This window comes from Corvus moneduloides, chromosome 2, assembly GCF_009650955.1.
Source record: "Corvus moneduloides isolate bCorMon1 chromosome 2, bCorMon1.pri, whole genome shotgun sequence".
In the NCBI taxonomy this organism is placed as follows: Eukaryota; Metazoa; Chordata; class Aves; order Passeriformes; family Corvidae; genus Corvus; species Corvus moneduloides.
In genome coordinates this window covers 9905040-9920679 of record NC_045477.1, presented here as the reverse complement: position 1 = coordinate 9920679, position 15640 = coordinate 9905040, and the positions used below count along the sequence as shown (strand labels likewise).

The 15640-nt window shown below is 37.2% G+C and overlaps 1 long non-coding RNA gene across 1 annotated transcript; it reads right to left on the bottom strand.

The window, feature by feature from the left end:
• Positions 1-693: 693 nt before the first annotated feature.
• LOC116438247 lies at positions 694-11247 on the bottom strand. Its single transcript, XR_004237649.1, has 2 exons — positions 11111-11247; positions 694-7265 (listed from the first exon to the last, which is right to left on the bottom strand). It is a non-coding gene; the product is annotated as an uncharacterized LOC116438247 (long non-coding RNA).
• Positions 11248-15640: the final 4393 nt, after the last annotated feature.

The following is a 15640-nucleotide window of genomic DNA, read 5'->3' as shown; positions in this document are numbered from 1 at the left end:
TCAATTTACCCCCCCAATAAATAATTGCAATAAAAATGAATTTAACACATTATTTAAGTCCTAGCATAAAGCATTTAAAGTCTAGAAAGTAATAATACAAAATTCTGGTGAAAATTTCTTGTATTTTGACATAAATTATATGACATGTCTAAATTGCGTGGTCGTATTTTCCTTTTTCCTCTATGAGCTGTTTGCTGCAGCACTCACATAATCAGCAATTATTCAAGATGTCTTTAGTCGTTATTGCCCAATATATGTCTCTAGGATTTATTCACTGTACTCTGAAAAATCCTTTTTTGAAATCAGAAATATTAATTGCCCTGTGTAGTTTCTTTGATCTGATCTTTAGTTTAGCATCTGAATACTTCATAAACCATACCACAACCGATTTTTACAGCTGGAAATAGCATCAGAATTCAGAGATCAAAATAAAAATATTCTGTAATTTTAGAATAGCCAAATTTTACCTTATTCTTTGGGTGGTGGTATATTATCTACAAAATCAGTTGTACCACACACAGCTATGCCTGAGTCCTCTCAGTACTGTCAGTGGTGCTTATATATCTCTGCTCTGTCACCTCCCAGAAGTAATCTCTCCATGTCAGATTTAGGTCAGTTTAATGCTACTGAGAAATAGTTGCACTCTCACACTGCTCAGAAAATGAAGTCATATGCAAATGAATGGGAATCAGATTGCAGTGAAAGTCTTCAGACAAAATTTATTAGTCTCTGGCACATCAATCAGTGGCTGTGCATAAAAGATACATATCAGATTGAACCTTTCATAAAGCATGAAATTTACAGTACCTATAACATCCTTATGCATAAACTTAAACGTGAATTGTGAATGTTTGCAATTATCTAGGAAATGGCCTGCTCTTATAATTATTAAGGCAAATGTATAAACCCTGCATGAGAGAAAACACGGTTTTACTGCTATTAAGAGACAATTTAATGTATGAAATGACATTAGCATGCTCAAAAGATGGCTTTCAATCATTCACATGAATGTTACAAGCCCGTTGTATGAAACTTCAAAAAGAGGGTGGGCAATTTTGCAGGATAAACCTTAATGAGTACATTACTTGCACATTGCAAGTAGAGCACAACAGCTATCTCCTGTCCTAAGAAACCACCAACTGTACAAATTTCCTTCATATATCAAGGAGTGAAGCTACTTCTATAAAGCTGATACAAAAATTTTGTTTGAAAAACTAATGCCGATTTTCAAGTCTCATTACTTAATATTGCTTAGATGTTTCTCTCCCACTTCAGGAGCTGGGAGTCTGGGAAGAACAGGAGGGGAAGGAGTTTTGTTCCTGGGGCCTCTCAGCGCTCTGCAACAGAATGAGAGATGACTTAGACTCCCAGTTTCCTCTGGCTGGGTGAGCTAAAACCAGGGGCCAGACTGGTAACCAAACACTGGATACCTGGAGGGGACAGTGCAAACACGTGGAGTACAGACCTGTCTGAAAATGTCTGGGTTTATGTGCCTGTCTTTCTTCAGATGCCTCTCCCATAGCCACAGTCATCTTCCTCAGTTTTATCAAGAAGACTTCATCCTCTCTTTGAGGGTGAATACTTCAAAATTTTCATGCACTTCATCCTCAAAGAGAAGTTTAGAAAACTTCCCAGAGCTATTCCCTCTTTCCATGTGCCCTCCTGCCATACAGCTCCATAACTATTCCAGTTGGTACAACAGCTACAGTTTTTATCATAGCTCTAAGGCTGATGTCTGCTTTTTGGAAATGTACTTCCAAGTCCAGAAATAACAACAGCAGGAAAATCTACTTCTGACAGCATAGACCTGATCCTGAATTTTGAGGATTGGCTGGCTGTTAGTGTATTTTCACTAGAATGTTGCTTCTGCGAAAGTGACACATTTTCTTGGTTCAAGAGAGCCTGCATCAAATTCATAGGAAGGTATCCAGAGGGTAAGTGTGGAAAACCAGAGACCTCCTATAATTGAACATATTTCATATTGTCTTTTCTGTAAATACTTTGCCTTTTTCATTATGGATTATTTAATGTCTGTCAGAAGTCAAGAGCCAGTTGTGCTGTAGCTGTATTTCTGACTGCCTGATAAATATGAAATCCAGTTTAATTTATGAGAGGACAGGTAAGTGCAAGACCTTGATATAGAAGATACATGAATGACCAAGGTCAAAACCAGTAATCGACTTTTGTGTTTAGAGCTTAAATAATAACTCATAATCAGTAGAGATAGGAGAGGAAATGGAGGTCAAATACTGGTAGAAAGACTGTAGCAGCAAGTGCAGTTGTTATTCAAACTGACAAAATAAATATTATCTCAGTGAATGGTATTCACCTTTTTTTTCCCAGTTCCCATTTTTGATATGCAATAAAATGTTACCAGCCTGAACTAGAACTGCTTATCTGTTAAGTGAGGGAAAAGTGTTCATTTGAGACTCATACAGACACAACCTGAGAGGGAAATCTCATTTGTCTAGACAGGTTCCACCACTGAAAAATAACACCCAAGCTCAGTTTTCATTGTTGCATAAACATGGACAGATTTCAACTTCCATTTTCTACTTGAATTATCATCTATATCTCCAACCATAAAAAATTAAAATTATTTCCACATTATTAAAAAAAAATTCTGTCTTTCTGTGCTAGGGACTTCCATAGTTTCATATTCTCTGAACTTTGATAAGTCTCTATTTGAAAGAAATTTCTATTAGGAGGGAACCCCAGAGACTATCTGCCTCTGAAATTTTCTAGTGTTGTGAGATGGTATAGTTTAGATTCAATTAAGTTCATGAAAGAAGAGGTGCACGTCTTACCAAAGAAAATAGAATTAAGAGTATTTGTTCGTATTGTTTTCTTGGCCCATACATTGAATAAAGAGATTCAAATCTGTAGGAAGCCATTCTCAATCTGGTTGGTGCCTATATCAAGATGGACATTTATGATCCATAGCATAAGACCCCAGGAGAAAGACAAAGCCTCAAGCTAAAGTCTAGGTGTAATAGGCTATGAAAAGACCAAGGTGGAGCAACATAGAACAAAATCTATCTTTAGTCAGGGAAAAATCTGGAAAGATAAAGGATTTCTGAAGTGTTGGCTGAGTTGCAGACAGATATGCACAAGGATGAAGTGGTGCTTGAAGTGGTGCTCTGTTACTCAGAGTCGAGGCAAGAGAGGAGTATGAGCAAAAGTAGAATTAATACACTCACCTGGACACATCCCATAGGGCCTGCAAACATTGGAAGATCACTGAAAAATATGGAACAAAACCCAAGAAAATTATAAGAACAGAGAAGAGAGCAATAGGGCTCACTAACTCTCTGTATGTCACCCAGCAGCATGGCTGATATTCCCATTCAGAATGTGCTCAACAAAATATTTATAAAGGGAGCTTGGTCATTTATGCTTAAATAGCATAGGAAGAGATAAAGATTTGGAATTGATATAATGTCAAAATGCTTCTTCCTGGTATGTTGCCTCGTGCATTTTGGTTGAGATTTATTGCAAACATTAATATCAAACACATAAATTGTATGTGGAAAGTTCCAACAATAGAAAGAAAAGCTCTGCTGCCTTATGGATGGCGGTCTACTCTCTTCAGATTCTTGGTCACATAACGCAAAACAAAAACCCCAAACCAACACATTGCTGACCTGAATTACAATGAAAATAATCTCTTCACTGTGCAACTCTATCTACATGAAACATAGGATCCCTTAACCAAATATCAGAATGAGGGAATCAATCAATCAAATATTAATTGAGGAGAAGGATAAGAGTTATTTTGTCTGCAGTCAGTGCTTTAAAAGCAGATACAAACTGTATATCAGCAATATGGATGTCTGATATAATTGAATTTAACAGTCTTTTTCTTGTATCCAACATGCTGACAAGGTAAGACAAAAATCTGACCCAAATTTATTAGAATTAATAAAGTCATATCCTTGTTTGAGCTTAGAATATGGAGTGTATTGTGGACCAGTGTCACTTCTGGCATCACTCTACTGCTGATATCCTTTTAAATAAAGGAAATCAGAGAACACTAAAACTTGCACAAAAAGAAGCCCAGAGTAGACGAGCACAGAACACCAATCCAATAAGCTGTGGCAGGACAGCTGACATCAAAAGGAAATGCTTTGCTTCATTTTTGATGTCATCAGCTCTCCAAGCTGTCCTGGAGTTTATGAAAAGCAACTTGTATAATCAGTGAATATACACTGATTAGTAATGGATCCAACTCTACCCATCGAAAATTAATGATAAGATGTACAGAAGTGCACAAAATTGTTTGAGTGATGACTTGTGTGGAGAAGGGAATCATGATGATGTCTGAAATGCACATGTACTTTCCTTTGACTGCTTTCCAAATTATCCAAAACATCTTCAGGATACTTGCCAGCAGAAAAGTATTGTGCTATTTTTGACTGGCATATTCAAACAATAAGTTTCTCTCCTAAATAACAGAAGTTTGGAAAGCTAAGGTATAATGCAGAGTGGAGACCATCATCAGTAAGAACATCACAACCCATACTCTCAGTGAAGTTAGATCAAAACAGAATAATGGAATAATTCAGTCAGATTCAGAAGTCATAGAGTCCTGCTCCTCCACTTCAGGCAAGGTCATCTTCAAGTAATAATTAATTGCATTTTTGGAGAAGAGAGCTTCCTAAAATATCTCTGTATTCAGTGGCAAGGAAAAGAGTGGGAGTGCAAAAGAGAGAGAGGATCCTCCTTTCAGTCAAAATAGGGCTTCCTTTTATTTATTTCCACCTGTTCCAAGAAGGTCTTTTGCAAATTAGAGTTTAGTCTCTTAATGACTAAAGCTAATCTTTGTGAATATCTCCTCATGTTCCTAATATGTCGAGGATTTCAGAAAAAAAGTAGTTTTCAAACTATTAATTTTTTCTCATCTTTTAACAAAAACAAACAAGCAAACAAAAAATCCACAAAAAATCTTATTCTGATTTTTTTTTTTTTTTAATATTGTAGGTTCATTACTAATTTCATGCCCCCAAACTCCAAATGGGAGAATATTTTAATATTTAAGTAAAGGCAATGAAGGGAAGTTTGTGGCCTCCTTAACTTTTTGTAAGACTGCACTGTACAGTGGTTCCATGTACCAGGAATTCCAGAGAAGATACATCAAGTGGGGAAAACAAATTAGTATGGATATTATAGGCTAAGATGCTGATGACAGGTACAGTTAAGCATTTCCAGTGGGATTTAGGGTAGCAGTAGTCCAGAAGCTGTAAAAATTCTTACAGGATACTAATGGAAATCACACAGCTGGATCCTTCCAGAGAAATTCAGAAAACATAACCCTAAGAGCGGATTAAATTACTACTTTTAAGATATCTCTTATTGCTGTGCATTTTTCACATCTCTGGACAACAATATTAATGCTGTTGCCCCTGAGCCACACTTAGTGGAGCACCATTAACCTTCTTGTATCCTAGGAATCTGATCCCTGGCTCCCTGGTGGAGACCAGAGCACACATACATGCACGTGTACACACAGACACCTTTCACAGGCACACACACTCTTACAAGACCGTTGAAACAATGTGAGCAAAGTTTAAAATTTTTACCAGAGGCAGGCATTGTACTCAGATGGCAGCCAATAGATCTAATGCTGCTATCAAGTACACAAAGTGCATTTAATAAATCTTCAGTTTTCAAATTAATTTCAGGCAGCACTGCACACTCTTGCATCTACCACTCTCTTATGTACCTGGATTGTTTCTTTCTTTGACATAATGAATGCCAGAAAGTAACCCTGAAGCACTCATTTTGCATCATAAATCACAGTATCTTTTTAAAAGGGAAAGATAATTACAACAAAATAGCAGTTCAAAACTGCTTGGAATTTACTTCTTACCTTTGACAAATAGCAGAGAAAATAATTGCCTAAAGACAATGTACAACATTGATTTAAATGACTTGTTATGTACACATAGTGTATTCTGTGAAAACAACCTTCTTTCCAAAAAAAACCACCAAACCCAAAAACAACAAAAAAACCCCCACCAAACATGAGAACTCTTCAAGCTCCTGACAAATTAATTTGTTGAGGGCAAAACACTGCACATTTGTTATTCCTTCTCTATTTCTTAAAAGCCTGTGTGTCACATCTCTTCTACCCACTGTATGTATATCTGTGCTGCAGTTTATTTTAAAAAATGCTTCTTTTTTTCAGTCTGCTTTCTTATTGCTGCTCTTATTTTTCATAAGGGTTGGCTTTCCTTGGCTTTTTTCCTCTGTAGCTCTTTTAGTTTTGATGAAGATGCAACAAGATGCCATGGTTATATGAACCACTGTGTTCTTGTACTGTTTTGTTTGTTTACTCTCCTTCTGGTGTGGAATCTGTCTTTACAGATTCTGCTGCTTTTGCTGAAAGCTGTTTGAGGTCATATAAAGTTAAACTCGAATATACAATGATCTCCTCCAATTGCTGCCCCAGACAATGCAATATTATTTGAATCCCATAATAGCCATCAGATGGTACAAGACTTCCCATTATGAGCAGCCAAGGAGTGTTGCCTTGGTCTTATTTTAAAGGACTATGAGGGAAACAGAGGCAAAGTAATCACTGTCCAAGATTTCTAGCTTGAAGATAGTTCAGGTTTGTCTGTATGAGTCGTTGTTACTTTTGTAATTACTTCAGCTGTTATTTTTAGACAGCTGTGAAGACATACCCTGCATTATGTAGGGGTGGTGTTTTGCCTTTCCTCTGCTGTTCTTCATCCCCAGTCCTTTCTCTCCACCTTTCAGATCCCACATACAATGCCTGAAGTCTGTTTCTCTAGGCCAGCAGCTCCATTAAAATCACTGAGGTTTGCATCTTCAAGGAGTCTGGGCAAACACTCTGCTTTACAGGGCCAAGGTTTATGAGAAAAAGTTGTTCAGTGGCTCTTCAAGAGCTATCAGAGTGTGGCTGCTACTTAATCTGAAGGTCTTCAGATGCTGCTGAAGTGGAAACTACACAAAGGATGGAAAGGGCATACACAAAGTAGGTAAGAAGGTCCGCCTGCTACTTCCCTGAAGTGGGATATGGTCTGAGGGACCTGAACATAACTCTGTTCTCTTCCAAATGTTCTCTTTGCTTTCTTCCCCACAAGAAAACTCTCTTTGACCTCTTTTGTGGATTTGATCCTTAGGGGCAACCAACTTCATTCATGCACATACCAAGCTACCCAAACCTTCTTCCTCATCCACCCTTCTGTACAATGAATTTGCCACGGCAGATCCACCATACTCCGGAAACAATACTCAAACTGCAAAATAAAGAACATAAAGTAGTCTTTAGCATGTCAAGGTTTCACAAAATACTCTCAGCAGAGATTATTTAATTGTAATATTTTATTTTTCATAGAGGAAAACTACATGTGCCAATTAAAAAGACGAGAGGCCCTGGGCAGAAACAGATGCACAGGAAGTTCCACCTGAACATGAGGAAGAACTTCTTCCCTGTGCAGTGACCAAGCACTGGAACAGATTATCCAGAGAGGGTGTGGAGTCTCCCTCACTGTAGATATTCCAGAACCATCTGGGTGCAATCCTTTTCCATGTGCTCTGGGGTGACCCTGCTTGAGCAGAGAGATGGGACCTGATGACCAATTGTTGTGCCTTCCATCCTGACCCATTCTGTGATTCTGAGACAGCAACACAATGAAATACCTCTAAGAATTACACTTAGGTTTATGACTTATTAACCTAGTAGATTTATGTAATGAATTTACAAATGGTCTATAAATTCTTACAAACCGTTGAGTAACTATGAATTTAATAGTGATTACAAAATTATCTCTTACAATTTACACTATTATTCCTTTTAAACTTTACATGTGGTATTAAAAAATTATTACCCCTTCAAATTAGGAAAAAAAAAGACATTTTGAATTTATTATTATAACATCTACCCAAAGTAAATTTTGATTATGCAAGTACTTCTGGTTGGAGCAAGAGAAAATCATAAATATCAGTTTCTGCTAAACAGCTTGGTGTTACAGAGAAAAGCATCAAACTAGGCTTCATTTCCTGGACTGAAAATCAGAGGGGCAGGAATGTACTACCACAGGCATCAGTGAGAGAAGGAACTAAATTTTCTTCTTTGGGGGTCACTGAACAAAAGGGAAAAAAAAAAGGTACCCCATGGCACATGCACAAAGTTGGGTAATTTTGGAGATGAGCATTGTTGTAAATCCAGTGTTCACTGGAAGAGAATGCAGAGGGCAGGAAGGTGAGCTGATTAACCACCATGGGACAGTATTGAACAAAATAAATGTTGCAAAGGAAATTACTGAAAAATCCAGGAAGGGCAGAAGAACCAAACTTTAAAACCCAGCTGACAATCTTTTTCTGTTTAAGGTTTCATTAAATTCTTTTTAATCTTTTAATCTGTCCTTCCATAGTAATACTCTCAACATCCTACTGTTCTGTCAATGCACAGAAATCAAGCTTTATTAAAAAAAACAAGAAAATGGTTCATTGTCAGTATGCTCACAAGAGAAGAGTGTTCTACTTACAGTGAAACACAGTTGAAATAAAGCCCATTTTAAAGACTTTTTTTTTTAACAAAACAGCAACAGTCAAACAGAAGTGACAACAGTCAGAATACTAAAGTCACAATGGAAATGAGAGCTCCCAAATAATCTGCAAATATGGAAAGCAAAATTTATGTCCTTAGACATAGTACTACAAAATTCATCATTGCTGAGGCATCATTTTGGTGACATTTTGTAGCACAGCTTTTCATTAACAGGATGTTTCTTTTCCTTTGTTTATTTATTAGTTGTGTGGTTTAGCAACAACTATTATAAAAAAGTTCTCCAGAACAAAGTATCACATATTTTCTATTTTTTTTTTTTTTTTTTTTTTTTTTTTTGGGTATTAGAAGCAAACATAAATGAGGGTCTTTCTCCTTAGCTGTACAACTAATACTCAAAATAAGAAATTAACTGACAAATCAATGGCTCCTCTTGGACTGGGTCCCAGGGAACCCCTCTCTAGCACTGGCCACTTTCTGAGGCTAAATGCTCAGAAAAGAAACAGAATGACTTGCCTTAGACAAAGCTTCCTCCAGTCTGTGTTTTATGTCTGAAAGCGCAGGAGGGTTTTGCTTCCCCTCAAAAAAAAGCCAAACCAAACCAACCAACCAACCAAAAAAAGCCCCCACAAAGCAAATATACAATGTCACAGGATGCCTTTGTGACCTCTCTCAAAAACACCATAAAATACCTAATTTTGTGTCACAAAGCTCTCTGGCCTTACTGTGATCACGACAACATATTTTGACAGATACTTTGATCAGTGTAAATGTGTCACTCATCTAATAATTATGTTTGTGGAAACAATTTCTTGAAATCAAGTTAGGCGACAAATTAGAATTGGAAGTCAGTGCAGCAAGAAGTGGACATTAACCAAACAAAAAACAAAGGATCTAAACAAGTCTGAACTGCACATGGAGTTTAATTTCTGTACTTGAATCCAAATACTAACTCCACTACTATAAAGGACTGAAGAAGCATTCAAAGTGAGTATACTCAGACCTTGGAGCTCAGATTTTAAATTCATGCCTATAGGATTTAAACTGTCGTTCCTACAAGGTTAAGTGAAAACACTTCAAGTGACTTTCAGACAGGCATTACTTTGTTGAACATTGCTGCAGTGATTTCAGCAACAATAACAAAGAGAACATTCATGCTTGGCTGAAAACCTTCTAAGATTTACATGAATGATGTGCAAAAATGGTTGAGAAGAGAAACACTTGAACCAAATATATCTAAATCCTGATCTCCTGAGAATAGACAGACACCTTCGGGTTATGCCTGAATGATATTGAAAGGAATATTCTGTAGAATGTCCCCTCCTTCTCATATTGCAGAATGCTCTTTGACAAAGTGTTACTGTTACCTTCTCAGTCTCAAGTAGGTTAGGCATGTGTTTTTAACATATTGTTTGCATTTGAAGTGTTTTTAACACATATACAAGCACAGAATTACATCAGTAACCATGTTACATAAAATACAGGCCACACACCTTGATACAGGTTTGGCTAAGTAGTTCTGACAGGGAATAAAACAGCAGGAAAACTATCAGGAGTGGCAGAAAAAGTACAGCTTTCTGCAAGAACATATAGCAAAATGAATTATTCTGCAGTCAATAAAAATAGTATATATATTTCTTTGCCTTATTTAACTTCACCTGAAGACTACCTGGAATACCTGGCTCTTGAGTTTATGCTTATTGTTTCCAGCTGGCAAACCATTCCCATGCAAAACAAACAAAAAATTTGTTTCCTTGTAAGTTTATATACCATAGCAAACAAATTTCTATCCAGTCAATGTCACTTATTTCCTCCTAATTATGAAACGCTAAATAAGGCTGTTATTCTCTCCCACTCTGCTACCCAAAAGCCAAATTTACTAATTAAAGGATCCTTAACAAAACCAATTCTCCTTTTCTTAATCAGTTGGTTTCATAACGAATTTTTCTATCACATTCCAGATAACCCATTCTGACCCCAAATAAAATGTTCAGTTCTGTCCCCAGCATTCAGTAGTTCTCAGCCAGTTCAGCTTGTCAGTTCTTCCAGCTCCCCTTCCCTCCTCACACAATTATATCCAAGGCCACTTGTTCCCAAAGGAGTCAGCATCCAAAACTCCCACCTATGAAAACTTTACTCATGTAAGTAGTTTTTTGCAGCAAGATAAAACTAGGATACCAGGCATCTAGAAGGAAGTGAAACTGCAGCTAACTCTAAAAATACATATACTCTCAAACGACGTAAAATTTAAAGAGCATTTAGCTTCTTAAAAGCATGGCAAAATTATTCAACTAGAAGAAACAGGTCTCTATTAACTACCAGACAGTATAAAAGAAACTTTTCAGACCTACACAGAAACGATAAAAAGGCTTCGATCTTGGAGGAAATAAAACCACAGACTTCCTACTGTTTAAGAACAAAGTATGACAATCATGAGCAGTAGAGAAAATGTCATTGAAGTTCTATGTGGGAAAAGCCCTAAGTGTGTATCAATCAAGACAGTATCAGGGGGAAAATGGCTTCAAACCTCCAGTGGCTAAAACCCACAAGGTATACTTAGAAACAAATGCTCACCTTGAAAATCTAATGCAGAAAGGAAAAAGGTTTAAATAATCAGTTTGCATGCTTAGGGATTCCCAGAAAGGTTTTCAGCCCATCCTGTGTGAAAGTCTATGCTGGAGCATAGCTATGGCTCTTGCTGTCAGGGTGCATTCTCATGGAAATTTCTCACTGAATCACTCAGTGGGCACATTTACATGGCAAAAAGCTGTAGAAAAATCTCCCAAAGCCAGAGGGAAGTTATACTGCCAAAACTGTTAAGCCCTAAGTGGGTTTCCAAATAAAATTCAGTTGCTCTATTGGGTGCCACTTGAATGAGTCAACAATAAACTAAGACGCTAGTTAAAAAAAGGCTTTTTAATGTGGAAAAGTATCTTTCAGTTTCTGAATCAGCAATCCCCTTGGGAATAAACTGAAAGGTGAGACTTGTGAAAGGCTTTGTCCAGTTTCAGCCCAGTGCCTTTCATATATTTAGAGATGCATTCTACTGTTGCTGCATATCAAGTTTGCGGCTTTAGTGTCTTTTTCATCAGTTGCACAGAGCAAAAGAAACATTTCTTTGGACTTTAGACAGCTTTTTAACGTTTGCTGTATTGTGAGTAAACTTCTAACATACAGGCCCATTCATGGACCACTTTCACTCCCTCTCTGTTAACTTCATCTCACGCCTTTTCCCTCACAAGTTCGCCTGTTTGAGTACATGAAAAGTTCGCAGAAGGTAAGTTTAAAATGAACTTCCTTCAGTGAAGGGTTGTTGTGGAGTTCGCAATTAATTCCATATAGTAATGACTCTTTGGAGGCTCACTGTTTTTTCATAATGATCTTCATCATTGGTTTTGATCTGTAATACTTTATGGAAGTAAGGTTAAAAAGACTTTTTTTTCTAAGACCCAAACATCTGGGATCTCTGGTTGATATATTGTTGATGGCGACTTTATAAAACAAAAAAAAACACAATAAAAAATGCCAAAAAAACACCAAACAAAAAAACACCAACCAACCAAAAAACCCCAGAACCAACCCCCCCCCCAAAAAAAACCTCAAAAAATCAACCATGTACGCACAGCACTGTTGTTTGCAATGAATGCTACAAGACACTGGAGTTGAAAATACGTGCTGGGTTAAATTCTTCTCTAAAAATACCAGTAAAGTACTCAATATGAATCGTGAATCTTAAGGAATGCACTTATGTTAGCTCATCAAAATATTCCAAAATATTATTTCAACATTATTAAACAGTTAAAGAATTGGCCTTCCTACCCTTTACCTCTAACAGATATGTTATGTAAGAATATTTTCTCTTTGGTAACTTAAATAGTAAGAGCATTTAATCTTATCAAGGACTTCCAGCAGCTACAACCTAACATGAACAACTCCCTTGGTCTGCTGAAGTTCACCCTTAAAGACCACAAACACAGACTTCCATGGAGAATTTGCCCATGTGACTCTATGTTTCTCTCTGTGATATTTCATGTGCACTGTGACATTATTTCACATGTGTTAACCAGGCTGCCTACTTGTCATGTTTTACTAAGTTAGCAAGGCTGTAATTGGAGGGATGGCTCCTAAGAGATGCGAGATGTGGCCACATGTGAAGCCTAGTCTGGTTTGAGAAGGGGGCAATATTTGTGACAAATGCACATTTCAACCTCCCACAACATGATAAGTGTCAAAATCTCAAATTTCCTATTAAATGAAAAGCTTCATATGCAATATTACCCTATTTTATACTTAAATATATATATCTAAGTGTTTATTTATGACCTTTTCTTTCCATATAGGAAAGAATATTTTACATCAGTTACAATTGTGCAACTGGCCTTACATTCTGCCTAATATTCCATTTCATTACAACTTGGTTCTTTATAATCCTTTGTTTTCTGTTTAAATGTTTTGTTGCTATTTAAATTTCCCATTTACAGAACATAAAGTCTGGCTAATAACAGCAAGAATTGACATATACCCACATAAGAATAGGGCTGTATACATCATCCTTTCAAGCACAAATAAAATCCACTGCCAAATCTTCTTGATACTCACAGCAAGAGTTGAAAAAAGAAACCACCCATCTGCCATGAAAGGAATTTCTCATGTTGATTATTTCCCAGTCAAACAGGATAGATGGATAATAGCACTGAAAACAGTGAGTGAAAAAGGGACTAAGTTTTAAATAGCATAAATGATAGCAGCAGAGAGACAAGGTGGCTTTAATCAGTCAGCCAGCACTAGGCAATTTTAAAACCTGGCAGCTTGCAGTGGTTTTCTTAGCTTGTGGTATTTGAAGGACATTGATATACACATCAAACAGAATTTAGGACATGCATTGTGGAGGTGCCAGTTGAAGCTTTATGTGCAAGCTAAAGTTGGAATTCAATCCTTTTATCATACACAAGACACACAAAATCTCTCCTACCAACTTTCCACTCCTTTTGAATGAAGAACAATTTTTGTTGGAGGATTTACAGGTAAATGTGTTCATTAAAATCTGTTCTCTAAACCAAAAATTGTCACATACTCTACACCAAAGATTTAGTATGGCTCAAATTACAGGGCAAGCTTGCAGTGCTCGTGTCATTTTATTATTCATAAAATTTAACATTAATAATAAAGAAATGCCAAATTTCTTAAAGTGGCCCTATTAAAAACCACAAAAACACCCCGACCTCTTTTCCAGAGGTGGAAGGCATGAACAAATATAAATTCCCAAATCTTGTCTTCTATTTTCTTGTCTGCTTTAACCTTCCTGTTGCTTTCACCCTGCTCTTTCCACTTTGCATGTTTGAGCGCACACATACCCAAACCCTCTCCTCTTAGTGGTCACATTACCTCACTGGAAAATATTTCAACTCAAATCCTTCTGTCTTCCTGAGTGTGACCCTTACTGAAACAATAATTTTTGCCATCATTTTTAATAGTTAATCAGCCAATCAGCAGGAGTGGTTGCATAATCTCTTCTCCAGGAGACTGTCACAAAGGCTGTCTCCAACAGGTCTAAGGAAAATAGCAAAATTTCCTGTCCTCCTACAATAACCTCCTGAAAGCAAGTTGGTAACATCACTAGTATTGTTGAAAATGGAAGATGACAACCATTTTGAAATGTATTTCTTTGTGTACAATCTGTAAAACATCATTTTCCTGAAAACTACTGCTTAGGGGATGACAATGAAAGACTTAATGCATGTGTTCAGGTGGCTATGTTGTCCCATTTTCTCACGCTTATGAAGAAATGACATATTTCTCCTTGCATGGGAATTGCAAGATATCTTCCTGAAGGGATACATGCTAATGACAAACAAATAGAAGTCCCTGAAAATGAAGAAAGGCTCCAGCCCAAGCAGCCATTTCCCCAATCTGTGAACTGAACTCTTAAATCATCATATGCAGTCTTTATAGAAAAGCTGTGGTGCACCAAAAGTTATAAACTAAACCCTGTTGCTTCACATTTTATGTATTTTGCATTTGAAATATCAGGAAATATTTTTAATTTGTTTTTAATACTATCTGAGGGGAAAGAGTGGGTAAAAAATTTAACGCAACACACTTTAGGAAGAAAGGTAAGAATGATTTGGAAACAGACTTATAATGAATGCTTGAAAGATGAAAGATAATTACTTCTAGCTATGTTCTGAATGCTTCACCTGCCATGAAAGGGAGCAATAAACCTCTGGCAAATATGCTTGGGAAGATGTGACTAAGCGAAAGGGTTTGCCTCTAGAAATAAATTTAGGATATTGAGGTGCTTTGAAGATAGGAAATCCCATCATAGTTGCAGGTACAGTTGATCCCTGGGGGGGACTTGCAGCCCAAGATGTGGAGGGGGAACAGTGTCTCGTGCCAAAGTGTGCAGAGTGGGTGGAGGCTGGTCCTGCTGGTACCAGGCTCTGAAATGGGATTCCCCTCCATAGGCAGTGACCAGCAACCTCCTGCAAGGGCAACTGGCAGCCAACATCCACTTCTAGGCAAATGCACTACAAATTCCAAAATACTAAAAGTCTTTTTTTCAATATATTTAATGAGTCCTTCGTGACTCTTTTAAGCAGCCAAAGGATTTCAGTCAGGACTGCAGAGCAGTGGTTTTATATGTATGTAAAACTTTACTCCTTTCCCCAGGGGGGTAGCTGCTGCCCTCACCGTCAACAGGAGCCACAGGTGCTTCAACAGCAAATGCAAAGCTGTAGTCTTTTGAAAAGGAAATATAAATGCCTGAGTTTATTTCTGGCCTTTACCTTAGGCAACTGTTTCTGTAGATGTTTGTACCACCATGCTGCATAAAACTGGTGAAAAGCTAAGGAGTCTTTTGGATGGAAGGCATGATACAATTGTTAGAAATTATTATCTTTGTTCCCCAAATGTCACATAATCAGGAAGGGAAAATTTTCTGTGAGAAATATTACTGCTTCTAAAAGATCAACACTGATTAAAGAGAATAGCCAAACAAGACCCTAGCTATTCTAAATATGTTTTAACTTCCTGAGATCATGATTCTTGAACCTATACTATGAATACATTTTCTTATGCATATCAGCAGTACAGACTCAAGGGGAA